This window comes from Dendrobates tinctorius, unplaced genomic scaffold, assembly GCF_039654945.1.
Source record: "Dendrobates tinctorius isolate UK_male_01 unplaced genomic scaffold, ASM3965494v1 ptg000075l, whole genome shotgun sequence".
NCBI lineage: Eukaryota > Metazoa > Chordata > Amphibia > Anura > Dendrobatidae > Dendrobates > Dendrobates tinctorius.
In genome coordinates, this window is record NW_027361743.1 from 50,221,197 (window position 1) to 50,239,502 (window position 18,306).

The window sequence follows — 18,306 nt, forward strand, 5'->3', positions numbered from 1 at the left end:
AACAGAGCTGAAGCTTTTCCATCCTATGGATCAGTGGTATTTTTGGAGGAAGAAGAATCAAGCTTACACTGAAATGAACACCCTACTTACAGTGAAGTATGGTGGTTGCTCTGTGCTGCCTACAGTAAAGAATGGCGGGTTTCAATGATAATATAGGGCTGTGTCACGCTGTAAGGAAGGGGAGCACCATAAGAAGCCCTAATTCTTGCACTTAGCATTGTTCTTCCCACTTGCCTTTGGTGTGTTGGCAAGTGGGGTGATAGTATTGGGGTTGATGTCTGCTTTGTATTAGCATGTGACTTCAAGTCACTCCACATAGCCCCACCCAATCACTAAGCATCTTTCATTTCACCAGAGCTGTGTAAAAGAAGCTGAGCTGTGATTGGTTGCTATGAGCAACAGTTTTCCCTCTACACAACACCTCAGCAGACACTGACCGGGTGGGAGAAATCTAGCATCCCCGGGAACATAAGCTCTCAGCCATTGTCTGCCCCCCAGAAAGGAGTAGAGAGCACATAACAGAAAGGAATCATCCCCTCCCGTGCCCATATACCCATCACAAATCCTCCATCTTATAGTCCCATAGGCACAGCTTCCCTCTTAAAGGGATCTCCGGTATAGAAGTGAGGGCAAATCCCTCAGCGTTCTGATTCTGACCCCAGACTTCTATTAAAGGGATCCCCGGTATGGAAGCTAGGACTGTTCCACTCAGCGCTCTGGTTCTGACCACAGACCTCTCTTAAAGGGAACTCCGGTATGGAAGTGAGGGCAAATCCACTCTGCACTTTGGTACTGACCCCAGGCCTCTCTTAAAGAGATCTCCGGTATTGAAGTTAAGGCAAATCCCTCAGCCCTCTGATTCTGACCGCTGTCTTCTATTAAAGGGATCATTGGTATGGAAGTCAGGGCAAATCCACTCAGCGCTCTGGTTCTGAGCCCAGGCCTCTCTTAAAGGGATCCCTGGTATGTAAGTTAGGACCATTCCAATCAGCTGTCTGGTTCTGACCCCAGGCTGATGGGATGATGTTGCATATTAGGAGTAGTAGTCCGGTGCCTCTGACGGGATGATGTGGGATGTTAGTGGTAGTAATCCGGTAGCTCTGGCTGACAGGATGCTGTGGGATATTAGGGATAGTAGTCCGGTAGCTCTGGCTGATAAGATGATGTGGGATATTAGTGGTAGTAGTCTGGTGGCTCTGATGGGATGATGTGGGATATTAGTGGTAGTAGTCCAGTAGCTCTGGATAACAGGATGATTTGGGATATTAGGGGTAGTAGTCCGGTGGCTCTGGCTGACAGGATGATGTGGGATATTAGGGATAGTTGTCCGGTGGATCTGACAGGATGATGTGGGATATTAGGGATAGTAGTCTGGTGGCTCTGACGGAATGATGTGTGATATTAGGGGTAGTAATCCGATGGCTCTGGCTGACGGGATGATGTGGGATATTAGGGGTAGTAGTCGGGTGGCTCTGATGGGATGATGTGGGATATTAGGGGTAGTAGTCCCGTAGCTCTTACGGGATGCTGTGGGATATTAGGGGTAGTAGTCAAAGGGCTCTGACGAAACCGAGGACGGTGAAACGCGCGTCGGGTCTTCTGTGCGTCTCACGGGCATCTCTGCATCCACCTGGGATCATGTCACAAGGTAATTAACCCTACATATTACAGACTGGTCAGTGCTATTTCCCTAGACCTTGTATTGTATTATATATTGTTATCACCTGGGCTTAATGTACAGACTTTCTGATATCCCTATCACTACCCTAACTTAGAGGCCGACATTATTATTTAATCACCTGTGTTGCTACCCTAATTTAGGCTCAACTTCAGTATCTTAGCATATTATAATAATTTTGTTTACTTTGATCCACTATCCAAGTACCCTTTCGCTCCTATATTCTGCCTCATTGGTTCATATTTTATATCTGGTGTATTACTTGGGCAGTATCTGCACTATTGTTATTTATGATTGCAGCTAGATGACTGGATAGTTCATACACCTTTGATCCAACTATTGGCTCCATTTTTGGATCCTTGAGCATGCCTAGATAATACTGACTACTGAAATTAACTATCCTTCTATTGCTTGGTCTCCATATTTTGTCTGATCATTTGGACTTAGGTTTGGTTTATTTTATACAAGCCTAAAATTGTTGCTATTATAGCACTTGGAAATAGAATTGCTGCTACCTGTATTTTGATCTCATGCAGATTCCGGCCCTGAGACGTTTTTTCTATCTGGCACCATATTTGTCATCTAGTGATTATGCCATTATTTTTTAGTTGCTATACTTCATCTACCTCATCTTAAGCACTTTGTATGTCTTTATTATATATGTGGAATAAAATTTGATATTATTGAATTAAATCCTCTCTATTTTGTGGTATCTTTTCCCCACCCACCAGTCATTTGATATCTATTCTTGTCATTTATAGCCTCATGACTTTTTTGGCTTGTGATAAGGGTACTTTTTTTTTGCTTTGGTTGCACTCTGATGGGATGATGTGGGATATTAGTGGTAGTAGTCTGGTGGCTCTGGCTGACTGGACGATGTGGGATATTAGGGGTAGTAGTCCGGTAGCTCTGGCTGACGGGATGATGTGGGATATTATAGTGAATGTGGCTATGCGGAGTGAGCAGGGCTCTACACTCAGCTTTATATATATATATATATATATATATATATATATATATATATATATAATAATTATAATTTGTTATAACTAACCGTAGTTAGTTACTATGTCCAGGCAAAGCCGGGCTCTTCAGCTAGTTGTTGATAAAATCCAAATTCAACACATGGCTTCTTTCTTTTTACGATCTGTAGGAATTCCAACATTAGGATCTGCACCAATCAAATACTGGCATATTGTATGGACAAAACACCTTTAAAATTCAATTTAAATTTGCACATACAGTATTTGCTAGTTATTCACCACTTGTTTTAGACTGCCCTCCATGAGAGGTTGACTGTGGCTTTGTGTTGCTTTAATTTCTCAAGAATGTGGAAGCTTAATGTGCCAAGATATCTTTTCAGGAGTAGCAATGTTATGCATGCTTAGTTTGGTATCTCCATGTCTTAATTTAGGTTAGGAGAACCCAGGCTGATGACCGTCTAAGATGAACTTTAATTGTGAATGCGGAAGCCACAATCATTTGGAAATGATGTACATAGTAATGAGCATACACACATGGTCAAAATTGTTGGTACCCCTCGGTTAATAACAGAAAAACCCACAATGGTCACAGAAATAACTTGAATCTGACAAAAGTAATAATAAATCAAAAAATCTATGAAAATGAACAAATAAAAGTCAGACATTGCTTTCCAACCATGCTTCTACAGAATTTAAAAAAAATAAAACTGATGAAATAGACCTGGACAGGAATGATGGTACCCCTGAAAATAATGTGACAAAAGGGACATGTTAAGATAAGGTGTGTCCGCTAATTAGCATCACAGGTGTCTAGAATCTTGGAATCAGTGAGTGGGCCTGTATAGAGAGCTACAGATACTCACTGTGCTGTTTGGTGGCATGGTGTGTATCACACTAAACATGGACCAGAGGAAGCGAAGGAAGAGTTGTCTCAGGAGATTAGAAAGAAAATTATAGACAAACATGTTAAAGGTAAAAGTTATAAGACCATCTCCAAGCAGCTTGATGTTCCTGTGACTACAGTTGCACGTATTATTCAGAAATTTAAGCTCCATGGGACTGTAGCCAACCTCCCTGGACGTGGCCGCAGGAGGAAAATTGATGACAAATCAAAGAGATTGATAATACAAATGGTAACAAAAGAGCCCAGAAAACCTTCTAAACAGATTATAGGTGAACTTCAAGCTCAAGGAACATCAGTGTCAGATCGCACCATCCATCTTTGTATGAGCCAAAGAGGACTTCATGGGAGACGACCAAGGAGGACACCATTGTTGAAAAAAATCATAAAAAAGCCAGACTGGAATTTGCCAAACTTCATGTTGACAAGCCACAAAGCTTCTGGGAGAATGTCATAAGGGCAGATGAGCCAAAAATTGAACTTTTTGGCAAGGCACATCAGCTCTATGTTCACAGACGGAAAAATGAAGCATATGTAGAAAAGAGCACTGTCCATACTGTGAAACATGGAGGAGGCTCTGTTATATTCTGGGGCTGCTTTGCTGCATCTGGCACAGGGTGTCTAGATTCTGTGCAGAGTACAATGAAATCTCAAGACTGTCAAGGGATTCTAGAGAGAAATGTGCTGCCCAGTGTTAGAAAGTTTGGTCTCAGTCACATGTCATGAGTCTTGCAACAGGATAATGACCCAAAACACACAGCTAAAAACACCCAAAAATGACTAAGAGGAAAACTTTGGACTATTCTTCTATGAGCCCTGGCTAAAATCCTATTGAGCATCTATGGAAAGAGCTGAAACATGCCGTCTGAAAAAGGCAACCTTCAAACACGAGACAACTGGAGCAGTTTGCTCTTGAGGAGAGGGCCAAAATACCTGTCAAGAGATGCAGAAGTCTCATTGACAGTTACAGGAATCGTTTGATTGCAGTGATTGCCACAAAAAGTTGTGCAACAAAATATTAAGTTAAGGGTACCATCATTTCTGTCCAGGCCTATTTCATGAGTTTTATTTATTTTTAAATTCTGTGGAAGCATGGTTGAAAAGCAATGTCTGACTTTCATTTGTTCATTTTCATAGATTTTTTTTTATTTATTATTACTTTTGTCAGATTCAAGTTATTTCTGTGACCGTTGTGTGTTTTTCTGTCATTAAACGAGGGGTGCCAACAATTTTGACCACGTGTGTATGTTCCAATTCCTATACTGTGCAATGTGTTTTGTGCTCTATGTCTGTATCTATTGCAGACATTGGTAGACATTTAAAAAACCTGCTTCAAATCTTGTAGCTTTGGAGGGTAGCATTTTAGGTTTATCACTGAATTGTATTTTGCTGTCATTTTATGTCTACAGTAACAGGAGCTAATGTGAATGGGTAGATTCCGTATGTTGTGCTGTGGAGTATGTTGAGGACATTAAGTTAAAGAGCACCTAAATAACTTTGACACTGCGTAAAAGGTTTATTCAAGACTTTTTTTTAACTATGGGCCCAAAAACAAATAGGACTACCATCCTGTCAGTAGTCTCTGCTGAAGATACAGCTGTCATGGTTTGGACAGTGTTCTTACCCTGCACTCACAGGGTTAAGTGTTCATGGCCTCTTTCTGGATCTGGGAGGGGTAGTTATACTCACTCTTTACCAGGGTTCTCTGTCAGCTATACTGTTGTTCTGATTGTGTGTCTGACCCCCCTGGTGTGCGTGTGCACTGCATTGCTTGTTTGCTTCCCGTGTATGACCCGGTCTGTCCCCTCACTCTGTACTCCGTCTCTCGTTTTGGTATTATTGTCTTTTCTGGTTCTGACCTCCTGGCTTGGCTATTGTTACTCCGTTGCACTTTGTCCCTATTGTACCGTCTATTGCCCGTTTTGGTTTTCTGATCTATTGCTACGTCCTGACTATCCATTCTGCCTAACCCTTTGGTACTGTCGTGCTATCTTGTGCTTTGACCCTGGCTTGATCTGGTTTCTGTCTCTGTCTATGCCCCTTGGTAGCATTATCCCGTAGTTACCTTTCTAGGAGTTTTCCTCAGCTCCTAGCTCTCTGGAGTTTAGACCACGCCCTCAGCAGTCACGTGCTTCAGGTCCTGTGAGCCTGGAGCATGCATCGTCACCACTGCTGCCCCATTCCACAGGTATCTTTGTACACAGTTTTGTACTCAGGACACGCGTACTGGCTCAGTGAGCAGGTACAGTGCAGTGTTCCTGACAACAGCGGCTTCCTCTGATGTCACGTTGACAGAGCAGCCGCTTTTTTTCCGCTTTGCTCTGTTGACAGGGCGTGACTGCTGGCGTCATGCTGATTGACAGCCGGCTCTCTAATGCCTAATTTTGGGGAGATGGCTGTCAATCAGCATGACGTCGGCAGTCATGCCCCATCGACGTAGCAGCCCAGAAGAGGAAGATCTAAGTCTGCTGACATTGAGCAGCTGAATAGCTCTGTGCTGGTGCTGGGTAGAACAGGCAGGTACTGTTTTCTGCAACTACCTGCCTGTTAGTTGCAAACTCAGATTAAATATGAAAATCACAGCACTTCTAAGAGATAGGTGCTCAAGTAGAACCCTGTCCCGTAACATTAAATGTGAGTAACTTGGCACACAAAATATTGTAGAAAGTGAAATCTTTAATAATACACAGCAATCCAGATTTTTAAACAAACATTTTGGTTTGTATCCGACCTTCATCAGTGCTCTTTGGTTGGATTTTTTATCATCTTCTCACTTGTTTCATTTTTTTCATTAATTTTCTGTTGTTTTCTTCTTTTTGTCCCCTTTTTCTCTTTTCTTCACATTTTAGATTTGATTCTGACACTCTAGCTACTTACATGATGATATCTGTAATTCATAGCTGAACATTTCTTTGTAATTTTTTTTCTGATTTGAATTTGTTACTCTTTACTCCAGCACATTCATGAAGGACTGATATGGACCAAAACGTTTGTATAAATATCTAGATTGCTGTGTGTTATTAAAAATTTCACGTTCTACAATTTTTTGAGTACCAAGTTACTCATATTTCATGTTAGTTACAAACATCCAGGATAAACCCTTTGCTTTTTATTTTTGTTTTGAAACATTGTACAGGCATGGCTGTTCAGAATAATAGCTCTTTTGTCAGAATGTTGTGTTAGAGTCTTAGGCAATGGTCACACTATCAGTATTTGGTCAGCATTTCACATCAGTGTTTGTAAGCCAAAACCAGGAGTGGGCGATAATACAGAAGTGGTGACGTGTTCCTATTATACTTTTCTCTGATTGTTCAACTCCTGGTTTTGGCTTACACATATTGATGTAAAATACTGACCAAATACTGATGGTGTGACCATAGTCTTAAAGCAGATATATATATATATATACTGTAATATATATTTATATTGTGATGCAGTGACCCTTGTGACAGCTAGGGGGCGCTGTATGGGACATGCATGCCGGCGTTCTTTCATGGTAATAAGGAAAATGGTGACCGGCAGGGTTATAAATGGCCGATATGTATCACAGGGGTGGGTGCCCTGCGATGGAAGCTGAATCTTGTTGTGATTAGCAGATCTACTGCTAATGAGGTTTTTTGTTTTATATGGGGCGGCTTTCAGGTGACTTGGTGAGATGGGTGGGACCAGTCACCTACAAACCCACCCAGGGGCGTGTGTCTGAATGCCCAGGATAAAGCCTGCATGTGTCTGTGTGAAATAGGACCTGCGATGAGGTCATAGCCATGTGATCCACTGGTGGGCGTGGCTACGGATCATATAAGGTGACTAGGGTAGGTCACAGGGAGAGAGTGTGTACCTGAATGTTTCAGGGTGGAAGGTCCAGGAGGATCTAGGTGTTTGAAGGTGTGCTACCTTCCTGAATAGCACCTGCTGTGACTTTGGACCTGGTGAGGCGGTGTGTTGGGAGACTCAAGGAGGAGGGTCGGATCCCTGAACAGCACCCGGACCGACCACGTGTGTGAGCAGAGTCTGTGATGGCACTGCATTGGGGGAGCTACTGTCCATCTGTGGATCTGGTCTGTCAGGTGGCCTGGTGAGCAAGGTGTTGTCTGGGACGTTGATCCCAGTTCAGCAGCTTCCCTGAGAGAGAGGACTACCAAAGAGTCAGCATCTGGAGCCGGAGCTCCTGTGAGGTAACCCCAGACATAAGGATATGACTGTTGGTGCCTGTTGTGTTCTATGGACACTAATGAACTGAGAGAGCGGAGCTCTACTACGATTATTAAGGATTAATCTGTCTGATGCAAGACTGTATTCTTTGTGTTGCCTAACATGGTTTATGCTGTTTAATAAACCACATAGACTGTTTAAGTGGAAAGTGTTCCTGTGTGATGTGAATCCGCTGCCAAGTGAGTGTCCCCAACACTGACAATAAGCGCTGCCTTACTATATATATATATATATATCTATGTATTCTATGTGTATAGTTAGGTCCATATATATTTGGACAGAGACAACATTTTTCTAATTTTGGTTCTAGACATTACCACAATGAATTTTAAACAAAACAATTCAGATGCAGTTGAAGTTCAGACAGGCGGTCAAAGGAGCTCTCCATGCAGGTGAAACAAGCCATCCTTAAGCTGCAAAAAAACAGAAAAAACCCATCCGAGAAATTGCTACAACATTAGGAGTGGCAAAATCTACAGTTTGGTACTTCCTGAGAAAGAAAGAAAGCACTGGTGAACTCATCAAAGCAAAAAGACCTGTGCGCCCACGGAAGACAACAGTGGTGGATGATCGCAGAATAATCTCCATAGTGAAGAGAAACCCCTTCACAACAGCCAACCAAGTGAACAACACTCTCCAGGAGGTAGGCGTATCAATATCCAAATCTACCATAAAGAGAAGACTGCATGAAAGTAAATACAGAGGGTTCACTGCACGGTGCAAGCCACTCATAAGCATCAAGAATCAAAAGGCTAGACTGGACTTTGCTAAAAAACATCCAAAGAAGCCAGCACAGTTCTGGAAGAACATTCTTTGGGCACATGAAACCAAGATCAAACTCTACCAGAATGATGGAAAGAGAAAAGTATGGCGAAGGCGTGGTACAGCTCATGATCCAAAGCATACCACATCATCTGTAAAACACGGCAGAGGCAGTGTGATGGCTTGGGCATGCATGGCTGTCAGTGGCACTGGGTCACTAGTGTTTATTGATGATGTGACACAGGACAGAAGCAGCCGAATGAATTCTGAGGTATTCAGAGCCGTACTGTGTGCTCAGATCCAGCCAAATGCAGCCAAACTGATTGGTCGTCGTTTCATACTACAGATGGACCATGACCCAAAACATAAAGCCAAAGCAACCCAGGCGTTTATTAAAGCAAAGAAGTGGAATATTCTTGAATGGCCAAGTCAGTCACCTGATCTCAACCCAATTGAGCATGCATTTCACTTGTTAAAGACTAAACTTCAGACAGAAAGGCCCACAAACAAACAGCAACTGAAAACCACCGCAGTGAAGGCCTGGCAGAGCATCAAAAAGGAGGAAACGCAGCGTCTGGTGATGTCCATGAGTTCAAGACTTTAGGCAGTCATTGCCAACAAAGGGTTTTCAACCAAGTACTAGAAATGAACATTTTATATACAATTATTTAATCTGTCCAATTACTTTTTGTCCCTTTAAAAACAGGGTGGCACATGTTAAGGAGCTGAAACGCCTAAACCCGTCATCCAATTTTAATGTGGATACCCTCAAATGAAAGCTGAAAGTCTGAACTTCAACTCCATCTGAATTGTTTTGTTTAAAACTCATTGTGGTAATGTCTAGAACCAAAATTAGAAAAATGTCTCTGTCCAAATATATATGGACCTAGCTGTGTGTATGTGTATATATATATATATATATATATATATATATATATATATATATATATATATAAAATTTGTGCTTTATTTAAATATTTAAAGAGTAGAGTTGAGCGAATTTGTTCGGATTTGGTCACCGAATCTGAATTTGCCATATTCGTGACATATCCTAACCCTATTCGTGACTAATGTATGGTTAATGATTGGTTCCAAACATATTCGGTAATTTCTACTCCTATTGACTCCAATGACATTCGGCTGTGTTCGACGAAGATTGCAAAAACAATATTCGCTGCCGATCGTATTCAGAACCGAATCCGAAGAAATTCGCTCAACTCTATTAAAGAGAGCAGTAATATAGTATTTGAGTCCATACAATAATTTGTTGCTTCACTGACTCACACTGATTGTCAATATGTATATGTGCAATGTACAGTATGTATCTCCACTGTATTTCTACAAGATGCAGGTTCTCATTAGCAGGAGGCGGGGAAACAGACTGAAACTTCTTCACATAGGATAAACTGGGTGTTAGGACACTCCTGCATGTGACCCCTTCCTCTAGTTCGCAGTGATGTCAGCGTGTTCTCTCATCGCTCAATGCTGCTCGAGTCACAACCGTCTCTGTCTCCTCCCACGGCACGCAGGTTTCCTGGGAGCATGCTTAGGGCTTGTGTGCTCCATGCTTCTTAAAGAAGCCACTTGCGCGCTTCTGAAAATGTCCCCAGTCAATGACTGGGAGACATTAGGTACTTAAGGCACCTTCCCCAAATGGGAGGTGACTTAGCAACGTTAGCATCAGTGAGTTTCCTGTTACCCAGTTGTAAGGTCTCTGTACCATGTAACTGTACTCTCTGAATCTACTCCTATCTGTCCCCTTTACCTGACCCTGTCAGCCCTGCTGTACCTATACCTGAGAGCATCCTGCTTGTGCCTAGCCCTGTTCCTGATACATCTGAACCTGATACATCTGAACCTGCACCTGTGATCTTGTACCTGTGGCTGTCCCGTGTTCCTGTACCTGTCCGGCCTGTGCGCCTGATTTTGCATCTGTCTACCAGCCATATCCCTCTTGCTAACCAGTTACTAGGCGGTCCTGCTTCCCTGCCCCTTTGGGGGTCAGGTACTGCGGCTCTGGGGTCTGTCCTGGACTAGCACCTGGCGTCCACCTGGGCTTACGTTTAACCACACCATCAGGGGCTCTAGTGTAAAACCAAGTATTTTCTTAGTTATGCCCCTCCAGGCTCTCCCTAGACTGTGGCACAGTAGTTCCACAACCAGATGCGTAACACTGGGACTCTACAGTATGCTAAATGTCTGGGGGATAGCTATTTTATTCCACTGATTAATCACTCACTGCCATTAGATAGGTGCAAGATCAAAGTGAGGTCATTTCCCCTACTCTGAAAATCCAGAGGCACCGTTGGTAATCTGTTTTGCAATGCAGGAACCATATTAGATGGAAAAGTAATAAACATGGCAGACAACCCAGAAATATCACATTAAAATAGTCTTTAATAATATCATGTACTTGGCAAACGAAGGTTTCTACTTGAAGTAAAAAATTAATTCTACGATTAAGAAGTGACAGTGACAATATAAATTAAGCCTATTTGGAATTACTTTCCATCCAAATGTAACACAATGTGTTCATTATTTGCGTTATTTTTCCGATTACGTTTTACCCCTTGACGTTCACTACAAAAATTCATAAAATTACTACAAGAGGGATTGGAGTACATGTGCTCCAATATTTTGCAACTTTTTTAAAAAGTCACAATCGATGAATCAGCTGAAAACATCAGGAAACCCCAAACCAACCCACAATGTGAAAATAAAACAAGTGAGTACATATAAAATAAATTTATAAAAATAAGCAAATGAACAGAAGAATAAGGCGCAAATGAAAAACAGGCCAAAAAACGTCAACAACTAGACAAAACAAAGTCGTAAATGCAATAATCGGGCCAAATTAGACTAGGTCCGTTCATCAATGAAGCAACATCAATGTAGAAGCAATGTGGGAAAATACCTATATATACAAATGTACAACAGCGCAGATTTAATACTAATTATATCCAAGCTTCCGATGCTTTATCCCCATAACAAACCGTGACCTTTAGGAAAGCAAAGGTTTGTTTTATGATTATGTGCGGTACAGGACCGGAGCGGTAACTGCAAAAGTAATAAGAGCAGGATATGAGCAAACAAAGAGCAGATTTAGCTTTTTTAGCACAGTCCTCACAAAGCGAAGGCATTCTCAATTTACTAATTGGTTCTTCTTTAAGCCTGTCTTTCCTTTTCCTCTTCTTGGGTAAATCTACTTTACATACTTATAGAGCTTTGTTTCTAAAGAAAGGTCATTAATATTTGAACTTGTTTCTTGCAGACAGCTTACTAGATAAAAGATGTGCAGCATGTAAAGCCACATTCATTGCAGCTCGTTGCCTTTGTGACCCATGCCATTCTATACTAATCGTGGCCCGTACATTGCCCTCTACTAAATCTGCTTTCAGGAAATTAGCTCTGAAATGGAAGTAAAGGTTACAGTCTGAGCAAACACTCTAGATAAGCCGATTTAGACAATGTTGATAGAACACTTGTTTGACTCCGGAGGTTACAGCCTTTTTTAATTTGACAATATTCTTCAGAGGAGCAGTAGGAAATGGAATGAGGAATATGATAATGTAATTATGATTAAAGGGGTTGCCCACTACTCGGACAATCCCTTCTCGATCCCTGTTTCCCTGCCAGTAAAATAATAACACCAATACTGAAGTCCTGTGCAGGCGCTGATCCAGAGGTGTGGTCACTGCTCTCTCAGGGCTTGCATGACATTATGTCATGTGATCCCTTTGGCTAATCTGCAGTGGCTTCACTCTCCTCTACGGACATAACTAATGTCCAGAGAGGGCAGCCGCTGGTCTCACTTCCTATGGATGTCTTGATTTGTACGTCCGAAGGAAGAGAGTTAAGCCAGCACTGATTGGCTGCAGGGATTGGGTGACAAAAAAAGTCATGCAAGCCCTGGGAGAACAGTTCCCACACCGAAGTTGAATATGTGTTATTATGTTACTGGGGGGAAACACAAGGATTCAGAAAGGATTGTCCAAGTAGTGGACAACCCTTTCAATAGCATAAATTTAGGCTAGTGTTATATGTCTAACGACATCAAGTGTTCAACCCCATACACGTTACACCAATGTCAGCCGCACCCACCGATATTGACAAGTACAGCCAACACTCTAATGTGTATGAGGGCAACAGCCAACTGATTGTCAGAGGAGATGTAGATCGGGCATGTCCGATTTTAGATTGCAAATCACTTTGATCTCCCTGAGATAAGCCGCTAGCAGAGGTATCTGAGGCGGCTTTCTCATAGAGAACACACGAGCCCTCGGCCGAAGCATCATTCATCCACCAGACATCTAATGTGTATGGGGGGCTTTAAGGTGCTTTTACATCTGACAATTGGCAGCACTAAATGACTGCAGATCAGCTACTTGTTTGCTGATCAGTAGTAAGCCCGTTTACACAAACAGACTGCCTTTCATATGCGCAATGAATGATAAGGAATAGATCATTCAGTGCTCATACGTTGTCATTGTTCTTGGCAGGATCGGTGCTGTTTACACAAGACGACGCGTTATTGAGAACGATGATCTTTTGTGCAAACCAAAAGATGATTTCACCTGACGAACAAGCATTTCACTCATTCATTGGGCGAGTGGCAGCCTGTTTAGACTGCATGATTATCATGAAACAAGCATTTCTAGAAACTTTTGTTCACTATTTATCGTGCAGTGTAAACAGACCTTTAGGCACATCACGCAACCAAAATCATTTGGGAAAATTTTAGATTTTTTTCTTATATGCTGTATATAGGAGAGAAGACCAGCACTCCTATTGTATTAGATGGAACCTGTCACCAGAAAAAAATGCTATTAACCAGGTTCCCTTTAAGTTTATGTGCAGGATCCAGGCCTAGCACTAATTAAAACCTGGGAAACATGGGTGGATGAAACAATGCAGAAAGTATACAGTCAAACTTTTGCACCTACAGTATTAAATCACTATGCATGTGCACGTATACCATGGTCAATATACAGATATATATGCAAGCGCTATGCAAGAGCACGCTGCAATTAGTGAATACATCAATTGCACTATTGCTACACATATAAAAACGTGAGATACTCAGTTAACATTTTTGAGAAAAAATCATAAGCCATCTACCAGAGATTGATTCCATACAATGAGGTGATCCCAACGATGTTTACTGTTGAATAGTGTTTGTATGTATGTCTGCATCAGAGAATAGGTTTCCCTCTCGGGACATCCCCCTTTATAAGCCACAATGGAGAGCTAGTAAGATCGGCATGCAATTTCACATTTCTCCTGTAGTGGCTGCTAACATCTGGAGGCGCTTACACCTGGATGAACTTCTGAACTTCAGAATTGCTGCAGCCTAATTCTTCAAGGGGTCAGTTACCTTGTGAATTTGTTAGGTTCCCTTTGTCTAATACTATAAATTGGAAAAGTTTTTATTTTAATGGCATTCAGCTCGATTTCGAGTCATGATGGTGACTTGATGGATGAACAATCTGTAGGAAGATCGATCTTGTGTAAGCCTAGATAGGTCCACCAGGGTCTTCTCTACCATTATCTTGATGGTATCAAGCCATCGGGTTGCTTCTCTTCCCCTTTGCCTTGTTCCTTCTATTCTTCCAACCATAATGTCCTTCTCCAGTGATTGCTTTCTTTGTATGATGTGTCTAAAGTAGGCAAACAGTAGCTTGGTGATCCTTGCGTTGAGCACATGTCTGGCTTGATTTGTTCCAAAATTGTTTGTTCTTCTTGCCATCCTTGGTATTGATAACATCCTTCTCCAGTACCACATTTCAAAAGCTTTGATTCTTCTTCTGTCTTGTTTCTTTGGAAAAGTAGAAAGTGTAATAATATGGAATTGGGAGACATCTTGGATGACAGCACGTTCTTGCAGCTCCATAGTTACAGAAATGTTAGGAGTCGGATTCCTGCATTTACTCAGCAGGGATCCAGATCCTTACATTCTGCACTCTCCTCCTATTTTTCCACTGCAGAGGAGATTGCAGAGGAGATTGCCTTGTAGCAAATCTCTCCTGAGGCTAAGTCCTTCTGTCCTCTTACTGGGCATGCTCATGGGACGATCTCCCATTGGAGATCGGGAGTCATGTGCTCAGGTCCCGCTCCAGTTCTCATTGGTCCATCTCAGAGATCTGGAGGCGTGCAGAAGGTCCCGACTGCTATAAAAGGCGTGCATGGCTGTTCCTCCATGCGCTAGTATAGTCATACTTGCTGCTGTGTGTATGAGGACGGATGCATGATTCTGGTGACTCACTCATTTGAAACCCCTTCCCTCTGATATTGCGCATGTGGATAGGGACTGAGTTAGTTTCAGCGCCAGCGCTCCTCTGCTTCAACTTGCACCGCTGCTAGTGTCCGACATTGCGCTTGCGCCTTGCCTTTGTCGTTTGGCGGCAGTGTCTACGCCGCACTGTAGTAGCAGCCTCCTTTGCGTTCGCAGTTGCAACGCCACGCACACGGTAGGTCTAGACGGATGTAGTGCCGCCATCTTGGGCTACTCCTGTGACCTTATACCGTGTGTGCGTTTTTTTACTGAGTACTGTGACTACAACAGGCTCAGTTATTTGTGTTTGTACTTTTGGCATCTCCGTGAGTTTAACTGAGATTGCTCTGCGCACCTGGGTGGAGTTTAACCCTGTGTGCAATTCCGCCATATTGCTCCTGCCATCACTTAGCATTGGTTATTTCACCTACTGCACGGTGGACCCGAGCGGCGAACGCACTTTATTTATATTTTTATTTAGTGCGTTCCGCCGTTCCTAACATAGAAAGGCGTTCCGTTGTTTCCAACGTTCTTCTTCCAGTCATTAGGATATTTGTAATATATGCGACATGAGGAAATGTAACATCACACACGCTATTAAAACAGCTGGCTAATCCTGCCCATGCAAATGTTTCTTGTCACATGTAAGTATAAATTACCTTTCGCTCGTGGCGTGCAGTGTATCAAATAGCATTTTAATGTAGAAATTAACTCTAGGGACTTCTCAATGTTCAATTAATTCAGAAAAGCTTGAAAACATGAGGCTAAAATCATAACTGCGTCATCTTCAAATAATAGATCCAAAAGAGTTGGCACTTTACCCTTTAATATACTTTCTGTATGTATTTTAATTCATTACATCATTAAAGGGGTTGTGCAGTAGTTTTGTATAGATGAGCTATCCATGGGATAGGTCATGAATATCAGACCCGAGAGAATTAGGTAACTGGCACTAGAGATATGAGCATCGATTTGTAGTACCCCAGTCAGGAAGTCAGGGTCATTATTCTGTATGGGTTGGGACCCCTGCAAATTGCCTCTTTCCTTATGGCACCCATGCCTCATTTTTTGAATAGCTGGGGTGTTATGATGTCATTATTGCGTCACAGCTTGATGCACACACACCATCTTACCAGCCAGGCTAGTCAAAAGAGGAGCCACAGGTGCAATCAGGTAAGAGGTGACTCACTGGGGTCCCATCCAAATGACTGCGGCTGCTTCATCTGGGCCTTGTGAATTGCTTCTCCCATCTCCAACCGGCACCCATTAATTTCAATACAGTACCTAAGAGAGGCCATTACACAGTGTATGGAGTCATACTCTTCTGTATCTGTGCATTGTGTACATTCAGCCGCAGAGGGGTTGCCTGGTGTCGGAACCCCACCAATCTGATATTATTGATCTAGCACAAGTATATGTTATCAGTATGTAAGTCCAGGTCAACCCCTTTTAACTAAGGCAAAGAAACCTCCTTTTTATCAGTCCATTGGTGATATAAATTCTGTAACTACCACACCCCGGTGGCTACATTTCCATTTTGACATTGAAGTTGTGTAAATCATTTCAGGAATTTACAAGGTTTCCTGACTCCTCAGTTTCTTGAGTGTATTGCGATCCTGCCCTCCTAGTTGTATATACATACTCCACAGAGTTGGCACAAAGGAACAAATGAATGTCGATAAAGCCGGAATAAAAGAAAGATAGAAAGTGCAAAAATCAGTGAATCTTTCTGCTTAAATCTTCAAAGCATTTCTGTGCCGCTAGTGTGAATTTTCTCCAAGCACTTTCCTTTTTTCATAATGGTGCATTGAGACCATCGTCATCCTAACCCTTCTATTAGCCAAGGCGGAGAGCCACCGGCAAAGAGCGGCAATCACAACACCGCAATGAACATTATATCACAGTGTACATATAGGTGCAATCTGAAAAGGTAAAGTCACCACTCCTATAACTGAAAGAAAAGGTATGTGAGGGAATCCTCTAATGATGTAAAGTGTTTTTTAAAACCTAATACTTGGAGCTTTTCTTTGACAAAAACATATTAATGATGCACATTGCTTCACTAACAGGACACAGGGACCAGTTTAATAGCTGAAAACGAGGTGACAGATTCCCTTTGGAAGGTCTCAGATTGTTAAAAAAATATATAAAGCGTAAAGCTCAGCCTCACCGACCTCTCCTAGCTCCCTTTCCATTGCTTATCCAGTCCCCACTGCTCTGTACTTCTGGTCCCATTTCAACTCATTGGATATCGCAATAAACGACATCTTGTTACTACTGTGGCCAGTAATTGGCTAAGAGATTATTTCTTGGTTTAAACAAGACCAGAATTAAGAGATTAGTGGGACATAGGTAAGCTTCTCAACTACAGTAGAGTTGCAGGGAATCTTTGAGGGTGAGTATTACTTTTTTTCATCACTCTGGGCCGTTTTAAAAATACAGTATTCGTCATCCACTGGAAAACTCCTTTAAACACATGTGAAGAAGGAAGGCAAATATGCAAATTGCCTCTTCAGAGAGGACTAGAACTCTAGTGTCACCTATTGGAAGAAACAATTCTAATTATTGACCCTTTTAACGAGCCTTACCACATTACCACTCAATTTGCAGACACGGTGTTTTGGGGTGTTACCCCTCATCAGTGCAACGTTTGAAATAGGGTTTTGCTAAGTGAGAGGCTTCTGACCGGGATCCAAGGGGTAACGGTTCTCCTTGTGGAGAGTGACATGCCAGGCCTGGCATGCCAATGTGAGGAGACTTTTAAGCCTTGCAAGAAGGAAGTCATAACATAATCACTAGTCGGGACTGGCCACTGTGACAATCAAGAAAACAGTATGCATTAAAAATAAGTGAAACTTGCAGATCACTCAGTTAGATTTTGGACTTTGTGGAATGTTAGAAGCACATTACAAGACACACTGAATTCGGGCATATATACGTCAAAGAAGGTGGACTGTTGTGAGTTCATTTTCCCCTTCACCATTGAGGTCTGATGAACTCCCTCTTCTGGTGAAGGAAGGTAGTGAGGCTGATTACAAAGCACCTGAGCAGAATGATGATGACTGGGTGACTGGAGTTACTGACTGACTGGATATAAGGCAGCCGACGCCCTTCTGCCTTGCGGGTGAGTTCTCTGGGGAATTCTCGGAGACCAGTCTGATTCCTGCTCCTCAAAAGCTAAGTTTTTCTGCTCTGCTTTTTGCATTTGTATTTTGGTTTGGTTTTGCCTTGTTTTTCTGATTTCTGCCTTTCCCTGCTGGGTGAGCTGAATTCCTTTTTGCTCTGTCTTCAGAATATACCTGAGTACTGATATAGTCTTTTTGAAGCCTAGCTTTTTTCCCTATCAGTCTGTTGGCTCTTGTTTTTGAGAGGGTTTTGGCGGATTGCCGACAGCAGCTTTTCTATCCTGTCCTATATAGTTAGCTTGGGCCCCATCATTTGCTCAGCCTATCTTTCTATCTGTGTGAGTGTTTTTTCATCTTGCTTCACCGTCATTATA

General features: G+C 42.3%; 1 protein-coding gene across 1 annotated transcript in view; it reads left to right on the forward strand.

The window, feature by feature from the left end:
- Positions 1-18,306, forward strand: part of FREM2 (FRAS1 related extracellular matrix 2) — a 348,626-nt gene that overhangs the window by 235,386 nt on the left and 94,934 nt on the right. The window lies entirely within an intron of this gene.